This window comes from Oncorhynchus keta, chromosome 2 (assembly GCF_023373465.1).
Source record: "Oncorhynchus keta strain PuntledgeMale-10-30-2019 chromosome 2, Oket_V2, whole genome shotgun sequence".
NCBI classification, from domain to species: domain Eukaryota; kingdom Metazoa; phylum Chordata; class Actinopteri; order Salmoniformes; family Salmonidae; genus Oncorhynchus; species Oncorhynchus keta.
In genome coordinates, this window is record NC_068422.1 from 51,164,744 (window position 1) to 51,179,636 (window position 14,893).

At 40.5% G+C, this 14,893-nt stretch overlaps 1 protein-coding gene across 1 annotated transcript in view; it reads left to right on the forward strand.

Annotated features, from left to right (window-relative positions):
• Window positions 1-14,893, forward strand: part of LOC118402328 (palmitoyltransferase ZDHHC16A-like) — a 213,449-nt gene that overhangs the window by 95,188 nt on the left and 103,368 nt on the right. The gene's annotated exons all lie outside the window — the stretch shown is intronic.

A 14,893-nucleotide genomic window follows, 5' to 3' on the forward strand; every position in this document is an offset into this window, starting at 1 on the left:
GCTGGTTACGGTGGCCTTAAGGTAACCAGCCATCTGGACCTTGAAGACAAATAGAACCAATATCGAATGGCACACAAGGTCAACTCTGGCAATTTCTCACATTGACAATTTCTTATCAGTTTTAGTAGAGCTCCTAGCACCTAAGAGTGTGTTATTTCCACATTTCAGAAATCAGGCCCAGTTACATTTCAACCTGCCCAAGTCCCTTTCCCCTGCCCTAAGTGTTCACAGATCTGAAAGAAGAGTGATGTCTCCAGGGTGGCGCTTTAGCCATATTGTTGACACCTATCTAGTCCCTTCAGATAGGCCTAGTAAACGCAACACCATAGGGTAGGCATAGAGGTTAGAGGTTGAAATGGAATAATCACTTTGCACTGATTAATTTTAAGACAAGTCTTTTGTTTTGCCAAAGTGACCTGAGTTATATCTTGTTGCAGAGATATGAAGACAGCTGACAAAAAGCACAAGTTCTTACAGAGTTTTCAGTTTCACTATTGTGCAGTATAAGAACCCTTAATTGAGGCATCAGGGTAAACCTGGCCTACATAAATTGCCTTTCTATCGCAGGTAAATGAGGTGGGAAGTGGGCACCAGGACCTGAAGGTTCATAGGAAAGTCAGGCTTCCACCTTCTCAGAGTACAATCTTTGTAACGTAATTGTATTCACCATGGAAAGCACAAACTCTAACTGACTATTCAGTCAAACAATCATAGTTCTGTTTCGGATGTTATGGAATAAATGTGACTGATTATATAAACCGACACATTATTAGTCCTAATTAACAGAACGACGATTTGCTTCGGGTTCTAATCATCTGCGGAAAGAGCCATTTCAGGCGAGCACAGAAAACTGCACCCTATTTATAAAACAGGAGTACTGTAGTTTTTCCTTAAACTGTGGCTTTTAATTGTATATGTACAAATGGTCTAGTGTGAAAAGAGGATTTCCCAAATTATTCTCAGCAAGATTTAAAAGTAGGGTACAGGGAAATTTGAGAACTACTTCAAGTTGAATCCAGAGGCGCAACTTTCACTGGGCACAGGGGGGGACATGACCCCCACATTCTGAAATTGCATGTTCGTACCCCCCACTTTTATCATCGCACTGTGATACAAAACGTGGCTCCGGTGTGCTTTAGTACCATGCGGACGCCTCAGAGGTTGGGTAGTTTTCCAGTTTCAGCCGGCTGGATTTAAGACCGAACAAGCACCGCAGAGTATGCGGACAGGCTGTGTGAAGGTAGAGCTTCTGCTGTCTGTTGTACTTTTTCTCAGAGTTGTAAAAACAAGCAGAGCAGAAACTGGCACCTCTAGTCGACTGATCTAGCAGGCAAGGTAAATGCTTTTTGACAGAAAAATATTTTTATTCCTAGACCTAAGCTAATAGTGTAACTGACATGTTACATTAGGTAATGTTTCATCCCCTCTTGACTGAAGTGAATGAACTACTAGCAGCTAGTTATCTAGCTAGTAGCTACCACAGCCAGTTCAGCTCTAGCTAGCCTGTAGCTACAGTATCTGTCAGGTAGCAGTATCTGGCAGCTGTTGTATGTATGGAAATGTTTTGTAGCCTTTGTTTTGTCTCGTTTCAACATAATTAGCTAGCAGAGATAGTGAGCCAACTAGTTAGCTTAAGTCAGCTCACTAACTTTAGCTATTATTTTTGCCTCAATCGCACTTGACCTGAATCAAAATGATTAAATCAACTATTCTGAAGGTTTTTCAGTGCAATATCAGTTTTTACTAGTCAGTATAGCAATGTTATGTTATTGACCTGTCAGATTCCCTACTTTCACACTGATACAGTATAAACAGCTCTACAGGCTGTATGGTCATGGGGCACAGTCAGTACACAACACTATGCTCATCGTATCTTAGCAGGATCAGATGGAGACAGGTGTCTGCAGGGTCAGACAGCCAGGGAAGACCAATCTACAGACCTCAGGACAATTTTAAAGTATATTATAATATAGTATATTATAACACTCAGTGAATTGAGGGTAAGCTACAGTCTGGGATCTGGGAATAATGGTAATTTCACTTGTTTAAACATTGATTCTATTCATGGATAATGTATAACTGTACACCAATGTAATTCTTTGTCATACCTCATCTGAGAAGGATCAGATGGTGAAAGGGGTCTCATCGGGGTCAGGCAAGCCAGGGAAGACCAGTCTGTGATGGAGTTGAGGTGAATTTCTGCAGATACAACCCTTTATTTTGCTTTGCTTGAGACAATGTGTTGGGGAGAGAGTTGAGTTATTGACTAGACTGGTTGGGGTTGGGCTTGCAGGTGGCTAAGGCTGGCTGGGCGGTCTGGCTGAAGTTTTCAGTTTCAGCCGGCTGGATTTAAGATCAATCCTTTGGGTAAAAGTCTTAACTTTATTTGTAAGAGTTGTTCATTTGTTAGGCTATTGGTTATAGGTGTAACACAATATTGATTATTGAATTATCATTGATCTAGTTCAGTCTTATCAATCACTTAAACATATTTAATAATGATCTCTTACCTAGCTTGATGAATGGACATTTGTGCTTTATGTTGTTCTAAATAAAGATGGCTAGAAAGGCCATGGGTCATATTAGATTATGTAGAAATTCAGGAAATGGGTCCTCTCAAAAATGGGAGTTATGTCCCCCCCACTTCTAAAACCAAAGTTGTGCCCCTGGATCTCACTACTACCCTATTTAAACTCACCAGTCCGTCAACATAGAGAATGTCCAGGCTCCTGTTTTTGGTGTCAAGATCATGAACCTTTAAAAAGTAGATTTGCCTCAAAGATAGTGGAGGCCATCGTGTCAGACACGCACAAACAAGGTGTGTGCATGAACGAACAACGCAACAAAATGTGCCTTTTGAAAAAAAAAGAAGCTAACTTTAGAAGAGAAATTGGATCAGCAAGAAAACGGAATGAGACGTAACTACATGAGAATATTGTCCTTACTAGAAGACGAGGAAAAATTTATCTTTCCATTTACGTAGTCAAACTGATAGAGTAACTTGAAGTGGGAATATAACCAGAGCATCTGGAATAACGCAAAAGGATCGAACGCTAAATACCCACACCGAGTAATCTTCAAACAATGGAACAATCAGATCAAAGTCAACATTCTGAAGGCACAACCGGGAAAGGGGATGAGAATCCAAGGCTAGACCATTGGATTAGTCCAGGACCTGTCTGCAAAACTGAGAAAGAAACGTAAGGATTACCTGCCAATCACAGTCGCTGGAGGAAAATGAGAACAAATCTCAATTCTGCCTTCCAGCAGTGCTGTGGGTATGGAAGGGAACGCAAAATATGGATTTCACAAGAGCTGATGAAGCCTTTATCAAGCTGCAAAAAACCTTTCCAGTTGATGGTCCCAATGAACTGTTCTCTATAGAAGTAGCCGATGCCAACAGGCTACATAGACACTGATAAGACAATTAATGTACAGTACCCACGGTAAGTATTCAGACCCCTTGACTTTTTACACATTTTGTTAAGTTACAGCTTTATTCTAAAATGTATTAAATTGTATTTTTCCTTCAATCTACACACAATACCCCATAATGAGTCGCCTCCATCTAGCCACTCTACCATAAAGGCCTGATTGGTGGAGTGCTGCAGAGATGTTTTGTCTTTCTGTAAGGTTCTCCCATCTCTACAGAAGAACTCTTGAGCTCTGTCAGAGTGACCATCGGGTGCTTGGTCACCTCCCTGACCAAGGCTCTTCTCCCCCGATTGCTCAGTTTGGCGGGCGGCCAGCTCTAGGAAGAGTCTTAGTGGTTCCAAACTTCTTCCATTTACGAATGGTGGAGGCCACTGTGTTCTTGGGGACCTTCAATGCTGCAGACATTTTTTGGTACCCTTTCCCAGATCTGTGCCTCGATACAATCCTGTCTCGGGGATCTACAGACAATTCCTTTGACCTCACAATTCCTTTGACCAGACGATGCAATCGCCATCACACTGTACACTGCCCTATCCCATCTGGACAAGAGGTATACCTATGTAAGAATGCTGTTCATTGACTACAGCTAACCAGCCCCAGGTAGCCTAGTGGTTATTGCTTATTAGAAAAGCACAAACTTAAACATTTCCATCACAAGCCTCCAACCATTGTAATCTCATATTTGGTTCCTAGCCTCCCACGCATAGGCCTAACATGAAAACTGAAACTAAATAATAGCCCCCCTTCTTCTCAATTTCCACCTAAAGACATACATAAATCCAACTGCCTGTAGCTCAGGCCCAGCAGCAAGGATATGCATATTCCTGGTATCATTTGAAAGGAAACACTCTGAGTTTTGTGGAAATGTGAATTAAATGTAGGAGAATGTAACACAATAGATCTGGTAGAAGAAAATACAAGGAAATAAACATACATTTTCTGTTTTTTATTGTTGCTGCATCATCTTTCAAGTGACCAAGAACAGCCAAACATACAGATAGGATGCTGAATGAAGAACATAAGATGGCAACAATAGCTGAGCAAAGTTTTAGACAGATAACTTCAAAAATGAGCGAGCTACATGACATTGAGCATGAAGTCACCCAGGTGTCCCACACCAATGTACCCAAATGTACCCAAGTGGCCGAATTGGTACAGTGATACATTTTGAAGGAAAGAACTATATACAATATACATAAATGCTCTTCTAACACACACCAAAAAATATATATATAAAACATATTTTTAAAAACAAATAAAAAATAACAAGGGTAACTATTTACACATTTTCTATTTACAATATTGTGAAGACCTTCGGTCCTGTACACTTTGTGCTGCTGGTGCCATGGCCCATAGCGGTCTCTTTCTGCTGTAAAGCAGAGGCTTACTGAACAGGTGGTGCAGGTGATGGGGCATTTCCTGTGACAAAGGGCACAACGACGTCTCCCTACTGTGCCCTTTTTGCCCTGGGGCACATTCATGCCTGGAGAGATGAACCTGGGCAGGTGAACACCACTGGTTGAAGCAGAAGGGACAGAGGTAGAGGGGACAGAAGGTGCTACAGTGGACTTGCTGTAGCTAGCAAGCTCCTTCTGGAGGATGAAGGCATTCACCACAGCAATGTCAATGAAATTATAGACAAATGTCTTGTACCATTTTGTGGTCTTGTGGAGAACATTGTAGTATCCTATCAATTTCTTCTATAATTTGGGTTCCATCTGTATATCTAGACTTTGTTTTATCTTTTTCCTGATTTATTCGCCATAATTTAAATATATAAAATTGCTGAAAATGCTCTTCAACACTCTTGACTCCGTCAAGTAGGATTTTCAATGGCGAATGAACCTGTTTTACGCCAGAGTTTACGACAAAGGCTGGTCTTCGAACGTATAACCATTACATATTGCAGTTTACCTCAGCTCATTGGCTATCTTCCAAGCTAGATTTCAAGATGATCAGTGTTCATTGGGCCAAAATAAAGTCAAGCAACGATAGACCGCTCCTACCATTGGTGCGCAATGAGGTCATTGATTGGTGTCTTTAAATCGGTTTGTTTCGGTCAATACGTCCTGAGAAAAGAGCCATCAAGTGTGATTGTGTTACTAACAAACAGGATTGCAATGAAACCAACCATGACTGGATAAACGTGTTCAGTGTGTGTATTCACCACAAATGTTTTGTCCAAAGTTGAATGAGACAGAAATCACAACTCAAGCGGTTTACAAATGTTTCGTGTTAGGCTATAAACATTTATTTTATCAAACATAACTAACATTCACTGTGGAGCTAGGACAATTGGCATTGCCACTAGAGGAATAGGTAACAATACAATAAATCACTTATTTCTAACTTTTGTGATGCTAATGCTTGGTTGGAAAATGCTAGTATTATTTTTGTTAGCTGGGTGCTCTCCTCAGATAATCACATGGTTTGCTTTTGACGTAAAGCCTTTTAAAAATCTGACACAGCGGCTGGATTAATAAGATATTGAGCTTTGAAATGATGTAAGACACATGTACCGTAATTTCCGGACTATAAGCCACGGTTTATACAATGACGCGGCTAATTTATGGATTTTTCCCGCTTTCACAAGATTCATGCCGCCAAAAAACTGAGCACCGTCACATAATGTGACGCAAATCGAGCGCGCTCAAACTTCCCTTCATTCTGATTACGGTAGTCATTTTGTCACCCTCATCATGGCAAAGACACTGAGAAATGCATATGATGCAGCTTTCAAATTGAAGGCGATCGATCTGGCTGTTGGAAAAGGAAATAGAGCTGCAGCACGGGAGCTTGGCCTTAATGAGTCGATGATAAGACGTTGGAAACAGCAGCGTGAATAACTGACTCAGTGCAAAAAGACAACAAAAGCTTTCAGAGGGAAGAAAAGCAGATGGCCCGAACTAGAACATGAGTTTGAAGACTGGGTCAACACACAGAGAGCAAACGGCCGAGGTGTTTCAACTGTGCAGATCCGACTGAAAGCCAAAACAATCGCCACGCAATGAAGTTTGAGGATTTTAGAGGTGGACCATCGTGGTGTCTAAGATTTATGAGACGTAAGGGCCTGTCCATCAGGGTACGGACAAGTCTGTGTCAGCAGCTCCCTCCCGACTACGAGGAAAAAGTTTCAAACTTCCGCAAATTCACTGATGCAAAGATAGAGGAGCATTCCATCGGCCCGCACGACATCATAAATATGGATGAGGTTCCTCTGACGTTTGACCTGCCTCTCACTCGGACTGTCAACAGGAAAAGCGAATCATCCGTCACGCTGAAAACAACTGGGCATGAAAAAACGCACTTCACCTGTGTTCTGAGCTGCACGGCATCGGGAGAAAAGCTTCCACCGATGTTGATTTTTAAACGCATAACGATGCCAAAAGAAAAATTCCAGAGAGGAATTGTTATGAAAGTCAACAAGAAAGGATGGATGACGGAAGGCCTAATGCATGAATGGTATACGGAGTGTTACGGCAAGCGACCGGGAGGATTCTTTCACAAGAACAAGGCATTGCTCGTGTTGGACAGCATTAGGGCCCACATAACAGATTTGTGAAAGAAGCCATCAAGAGGACAAACTCAATTCCAGCTGTGATTCCTGGGGGCACAACAAAGTATTTGCAGCCACTCGACATCAGTGTAAATCGTGCATTTAAGATGGTGCTCCGTGTTCAGTGGGAGGCTTGGATGACAAGTGGGGAGAAATCCTTCACTAAAACGGACCGCATGCGAAGAGCCACTTATGGTCAAGTCTGCCAGTGGGTCCTGACAGCGTGGAGCATTGTTAAAAATCCACTATCATCAACGGGTTTCGAAAGGCTTGGACTGCTGCTTGTTGAAGAGGGCAGCATGAGCTCAGCGGGGAATTTGCCTCCGGATGAAAGTGACAAGAGCGACAATGAAAACGATCCAACATCGGATGAAGCAATTCTGAGGCTATTCAACTCCGACACCGAAGGAGATGACTTCAGTGGTTTCAGTGCACAGGAGGAGGAAGATAGTGAACAATGACTTTCTTGGTAGGCTACTGTTTAATTTTTGTTACAAGCCGTGATCCGTTAAAGCCTATTTATTTTTGTTACAAGCCGTGTTTCGTTTAAAGGCTGTGTAAAGTTCATTTGTTTCAATGTACCGGTAGGCACCTGCGGCTTATAGACATGTGCGGCTTATGTATGTACAAAATACATATTTTTTAATAATTCAGTGGGTGCGGTTTATATTCAGGTGCGCTTAATAGTCCAGAAATTACGGTATTTACAAGAATGTTTAATATTCCGAATGGTGTATTTACAATTTTAGCGCGCTGCAATTTCACTGGCTGTTGACCAGGTGGGACGCTACCATCCCACTGGTGCCAGAGAGGTTAACCTGTTTGGGATAGGGGGCAGCATTTTCACATTTGGATGAAAAGTGTGCCCAGAGTAAACTGTTAGTAGATTTGGATAGAAAATACTCTGAAGTTTCTAAAACTGTTTGAATGATGTCTGTGAGTATAACAGCACTCATATGGCAGGCAGGAACCTGAGAAAAATTCAACCAGGAAGTGGGAAATCTGAGGTTTGTAGTTTTTCAACTCTTGGCCTATTGAAAACAGTGTCTATGGGGTCAAATTGCACTTCCTAAGGCTTCCACTAGATGTCAACAGTCTTTAGAACCTTGTTTCAGGCTTCTACTGTGAAGGAGGAGGGAATGAGGGCTCAATGAGTCAGTGGTCTGGCAGAGCGCCATGAACTCGTGATGAGCGTTCACGTGAGAGTTAGCTTGAGTTCCATTGCATTTCTGAAGGCAAAGGAATTCTCAGGTTGGAACATTATTGAAGATTTATGATTAAAAAAACATCCTAAAGATTGATTCTATACTTCGATTGACATGTTTCTACGGACTGTAATGGAACTTTTTTACTTTTCGTCTGCTCGTGCGTCACGAATATGGATTACTGGGCTGAACGCGCTAACAACAAGGAGGTATTTGGACAAAAATATTAACTTTATCGAACAAATCAAACATTTATTGTGGAACTGGGATTCCTGGGAGTGCATTCTGATGAAGATAATCAAAGGTAAGTAAATAGTTATGTTATTTCTGACTTCTGTTGACTTCAACACGGCAGATATCTGTTTGGTTTGATTTGTCGTCTGAGCGCTGTACTCCGATTATAGTTTTTTCCGTAAAGTTTTTTTGAAATCTGACACAGCAGTTGCATTAAGGAGAATTATATATTTAATTCTGTGAATGACAGTTGTTCTTTATCAATGTTTATTATGAGTATTTCTGTAAATTGATGTGGCTCTCTACAAAATCACCGGATGTTTTGGAAGCAAAACATTACTGAACGTATCGCGCCAATGTAAACTGAGATTTTTGGATATAAATATGCACTTTATCGAACAAAACATACATGTATTGTGTAACAATGTCCTATGAGTGTCATCCGATTAAGATCATCAAAGGTTAGTGATTTATTTTATCTATATTTCTGCTTTTTGTGACTCCTCCCTTTGGCTGGAAAAATGGCTGTGTGTGTTTTTGTGACTTGGCTCTGACCTAACATAATCATATGTTGTGCTTTCGATGTAACGCAGGCGTCCCATCTAGACATCTGGAAATGCAAATGCGCTACGCTAAATGCTAATAGTATTAGTTAAAACTCAAACGTTCATTAAAATACACATGCAGGGTATTGAATTAAAGCTACACTCGTTGTGAATCCAGGCAACAAGTCAGATTTTTAAAATGCTTTTCGGCGAAAGCATGAGAAGCTATTATCTGATAGCATGTAACACCCCAAAAGACCCGCAGGGGACGTAAACAAAATAATTAGCATAGTCGTCGCTACACAAACCGCACAAATAAAATATAAAACATTCATTACCTTTGACCATCTTCTTTGTTGGCACTCCTAGATGTCCCATAATCACTATTGGGTCTTTTTTTCGATGAAATCGGTCCATATATAGCCTAGATATCGATCTATGAAGACTGTGTGATAAACGGGAAAAAATAGCGTCTTATAACGTAACGTCATTTTTTAAAATTAAAAAAGTCGACGATAAACTTTCACAAAACACTTCGAAATACTTTTGTAATGCAACTTTAGGTATTAGTACACGTTAATAAGCGATCAAATTGATCACGAGGCGATGTATTTTCTTTAGCTGTCCGTCTGGAAATAATGTCCGGGTAAATCTCAACCAAAATATCCGGTCGGAGACCTGAACAAATGGCTTGTCTCTTCTTTGTTTGACCAAGAAACAAAGCCTAGGCAAATGACAAGACTGTTGACATCGTGTGGAAGCTGTAGGTATTGCAACCTCAGCCCCATTTATTGTGGTTCGCCTTTATCAATGGGTTGAAGTGGCGGATGGATATATATTTCCATTTTCAGTGATCAGATTTTCCTGCGCTTTTCGATGAAACACACGTTCTGTTATAGTCACAGCCGTGATTTAACCAGTTTTATAAACGTCTGAGTGTTTTCTATCCACACATACTAATCATATGCATATACTATATTCCTGGCATGAGCAGCAGGGCGCTGAAATGTTGCGCGATTTTTAACAGAATGTTCGAAAAAGTAGGGGGTAAGGAGTAACAGGTTAACAAGAAGTGTATCTTTCATTTGGTGTATTGCACTTGTTAATGTATGAAAGTTACATGTTTAAAAAATATATTTTTTAATTTTTTCTTTTCAGTGGAATGTTGTCGAGGGGTGCTGCTAGCGGAACCCCTAGCCGTAGGAAGTTTTTAAACAATGCCACTTTAAATAATGCCACTTTAAGAATGTTTACATATCTTACATTACTTATATCACATGTGTATATACCATATTTTATACCATCTATTGCACCTTGCCTATGCAACTTGGCCATCGCTCATCCATATATTTATATGTACATGTTCTCATTCACCACTTTTAAAATGTGTATATTTTGGGTAGTTGTTGGGGAGTTAGATTACTTAGATATTACTCCACTGTCGTAACCAGAAGCACAAGCATTTCGCTACACTCGCATTAACATCTGCTAACCATGTATATGTGACAAATAAGATTTGATTTGAACAATATCAATAACGATATCAGTGATTGATGAGGTAGTTATATGCATACAATCAGGGGTAAAGTGTCTGAGCAGCATAAAAAAAAGAAAATAGTAGCAGCGTGTGTGTTAGAAGAAAGTAATTTGAATAGTAGGCACTGCAGATAGTGCTGATGACTGGGAACTCACCCCCAGTGACGAACTGGTCCGTCCGCACCATGCATGAACAAGATAATCTATATTCAGAGAGCCTGTTTTGGTCCTACTCTTGACTTTGGTGCAGGGCATGTGATGTCCATAGCCTCTTCGTCATCTATGGGAGGAAGGATGTCAGCATTGCAAAGCAGCTGAAACTTGGTCCCGACTGAGCCCGAACGCTCCTTGGCGACAACAACACCAGGCTCCAGAGCATCAAAGATGTAAAACGGGAAATAACAGAAAAAAGGATGTGAGATTAATAAAAGTAATGCCAGTCATGTTGGAGGTAAATAAAAAAATAAAAACATGTTGTTTATTTGTGATTAGGGAATGAAAACCAGGTGTGTATGGAACAAGACAAAACAAATGGAAATATGAAAAATGGAGCGGTGATGGCTAGAAAGCCGGTGACGATGATCGCCGAACGCCGCCCGAACAAGGAGAGGAGCCGACTTCGGAGGAAGTAGTGACACCTAGCTAAATTGATGGGTCCTCTAATCATCTGGTAAAGTGGAGTCTTTTGTTTAGACATGCTAGCTAAACAATGAACCACAATCCTAATCCAGTACTAGCAATACAAACCGATTGTCATAGCTAGCTAAAGTTAACCAAATAGGTTTATTGTTAGCGAGTTAGCTAGCTAATATTAGGCTATAATTAGCAATGCGATATGGCATTCTGAGAAAACATTACTACACACAGATCATAAACGTAATGTTAGCTAGTGAGCTAGCCATCTAACATCAGCTAGCTAGCTAACAGTAAGCTTAACTTGCAATGAAAACAACTTTCTGACAAAATTAGAAATGTATAACATCTGAAACTGTAGCTAGACTCTTACCCATATACATGGATGAACACTTCACGGCAGAATGCAACCCATCCTGTGTCTTTTCCGTTTTGTTTGTACAACTTGCTTGACCTGTTGTGTCAAGTCACTTTGGTTCACACTGACCGTGTGCAATGCCATAAGAATCATCTTAAGCTTTAGCCCCCACCCAAACTTTTACTCGCCCTAGCAGAGATGGTTAGCCTGTTTTCATGTTATCCAGAACGTTGGTGACTGTAACTGTGCTCCTGGCAACAATTTAATCCCATTTTTTTGCAGACGTTTACTGGACATATTCAACCGGTGTTGAGCGTTTGTAAATTCATCAGTTATTCATCAGTTGTTGCAGTGACATTCTATTGAAATGGATACTTGCATAGTATTTTTTTTGTTAAGTTTTACGATGCAATACATTTAAAAAAAGCAGCATTAGATAGGATTACCTACACTACACATACTGACCAGTTCAAATAGACAGAAGCGTGCTATATGGCAGACCAATCCAAAATCATCTCTCGGCATGTCCAGCCCACTCATCTCAGCCAATCATGGATAGCGCGAAGGTTGCTCACTTTTTCTGTGGCTTAACCAATTATGCTCGTCATTAAAAAATAGTATGCATATTTACAGATGGCATACAACTTTGTTATCAAGGCACATGAAAGTTCACATGTTCGAGAAGGCATTTCTGCCAAAAAACGCATTTTGATAAAAATAACAAGTTTACGTTCAAACGGTTCTCCTGTGAAGTAGTGACCCATGACATATGCCTAGTTTCCTGAAACGGGTCACTTATGGTGCATATACGCACATCGAGTTGTGTGGATATGAATACCTAAGTATAGTTATATAAGGAAAATAATGAATACCCCAACCAGTTCTGTGTGAGCTGAGTTTTCAGATCTATAACGTCATCTTGGGGTTCTGTCCATCAGCGCCCATCGATCTACAGGTAGTGAGCACTGACAGGAGAAGACATTGAAATATTTGAGAGGGTAACAGCCCCCGGACACTGATTTCCTCGATATGAAAGATATGTGTACCTCTTGGGCTGCTGCGTTGTGATCGTTGCTGTGGTGTGGACATGAATAACTAAAGATTTATAACATTATATAGGGATTCTGTATGGAGATATGAAAGAACAGAGTATTATTTCCGAATATGAGGCTATTCTATATGTATAGAAAGATGCATATGGTGCATTTCCTATGTAACGACAGGAGAATCATTGAAGATGCACATGAAGTAATACGGGAGATTACTGAGCATGTTTGGGAATAGTACTAAGTGAATGTGGATGTGAAAGTTTTGTGAGTGTGGAAAGGATGTGTTAAGCTGATTGAAATTTGGATGATAAGCTGATTGATTGAAATTTGGGACAGAGGTATGAATTATTGAATAAGGCAGGTTTTTGACCATTTCCAATTATTAATAATCAAATCTATAGTTTGGGTAGCACCAGTTTGTACAGAACTGTATTTCAATGCAACAGATCAAAATAACAATGATTACAAGAGAGGGGCTCTGGGATTGTCTACTTTAGAATGTGCCTATTCAGCTTGATGTAAGGGTAAGGCCTGGCCATTTGGTTTGTTTTTACCCTGAGAGTTTTACCACACACACACCAGCACCCACACACAACCCACCTGTTAATTCATATTTGTTAGTGGTTAATACTCTGATTTATTGTGTGGGGTATATTTATTTTTGTTTTAGTGGGTTGGAAAGGATGCAACTTAAATGGTAAACAAATTACATTTTTCTGGGGTTTCTATTGTGAGAGTTTTGGTTGTACACTTGTAATTTCTCTTGATAAGAAATGTACTGAAAATGTAAACCTGATACACAAAATGTTTGAAATATTTGAAATATCTTTAAAAATGTCTGAGATACAGGGAGACAAACACTCACTTGATGGGGTTGAATGACCTCTGACCTCTGTTCTGACTTACTGGTGAGGCCTGATCACCCTCACTAGAAAGACTAGAGACATTGGAGGAGATTTAAATGTGCAAATGTGTAATTTATCAATAGTCCTATGTGTGACAAGAGAACGAGAGCGTCAGAACGGTTTGGCCTACAAAATAATATGACCACTATGGAAAGATGAGACTCTCACGAACACAATGGCGTTCTCCATTTCTATTTACGACCCCCACAAGCCTCACAAACTAGTCTTAAATCGGTACTGCTGATGTGCTAACTTCTGTCTGTAACCATTTGGGTTACAAACTACACATAACAAAAATATCAACGCAACATGTAAAGTGTTGGTCCCATGCTTCATGAGCTGAAATTAAAGATCCCCAAAATGTTCTCCAATTTTGTGCACAATTTTTTTTGCATCTCTATTCGTGAGCATTTCTCCTTTGCCAAGATAATCCATCCACCTGACAGGTGTGGCATATCAAGAAGCCCCTTGTGCTTGGGACAATAAAAGGCCACCCAAATATGCAGTTTTGTCACACAACAGAATGCCACACATGTCTCAAGTTTTGAGGGAGTGTACAATTGGCATTCTGACTGCAGGAATGTCCACCAGAGCTGTTGCTAGAGAATTGAATATTAATTTCTCTACCATTAAGCTGGCTCCAACTTAACATTTTAGAGAATTTGGCAGTACGTCCAACCTGCGGTTTGCTGATGTCAACATTGTGAACAGAGTGACCCATGGTGGTAGTGGGGTTATGGTGTGGGCAGGCATAAGCTACAGACAACGAACACAATTGCATTTGAATGCACACAGATATCGTGATGAGATCCTGAGGCTCATAGTCATGCCATCCACCGCCATCACCCCATGTTTCAGCATGGTAATGCACGGCCCCATGTCGCAAGGCTCTGTACACAATTCCTGGAAGCTGAAAATGTCCCAGTCCTTCCATAGCCTGCATACTGTTCTCACCAGACATGTCACCCATTGAGCATGTTTGGGATGCTCTGGATCGACATGTACGGCAGAGTGTTCCAGTTCCCGCCAATATCCAACAACTTCGCACAGCCATTGAAGAGAAGTGGGACAACATTCCACAGGACACTATCAACTGCTTGATCAAGATTATAAACACACTAATACACCACAGAATGCATGTAATATCTGCATAAGTACAAGGTAATTACAAGGTGTATATTGAGGGGTACTTACTTGTAATTATAGTGTATCTACAGTACATAGTAGGGATGTGACAAATGTACAATTGTTCTTAACATTTAAACCGCAATCATAAAATGACGTCAATTCAAAAATGGTCCTGTATATGACCCAATGATGTATATTAACCATTCATATGACTGTTAGGGGGCAATGCAGTTCTACCACTGTCCTGGCTACATAACAGACAGCGCTCACCTTATGCTGGGCATACACTACACAACTTCTAAAATATTA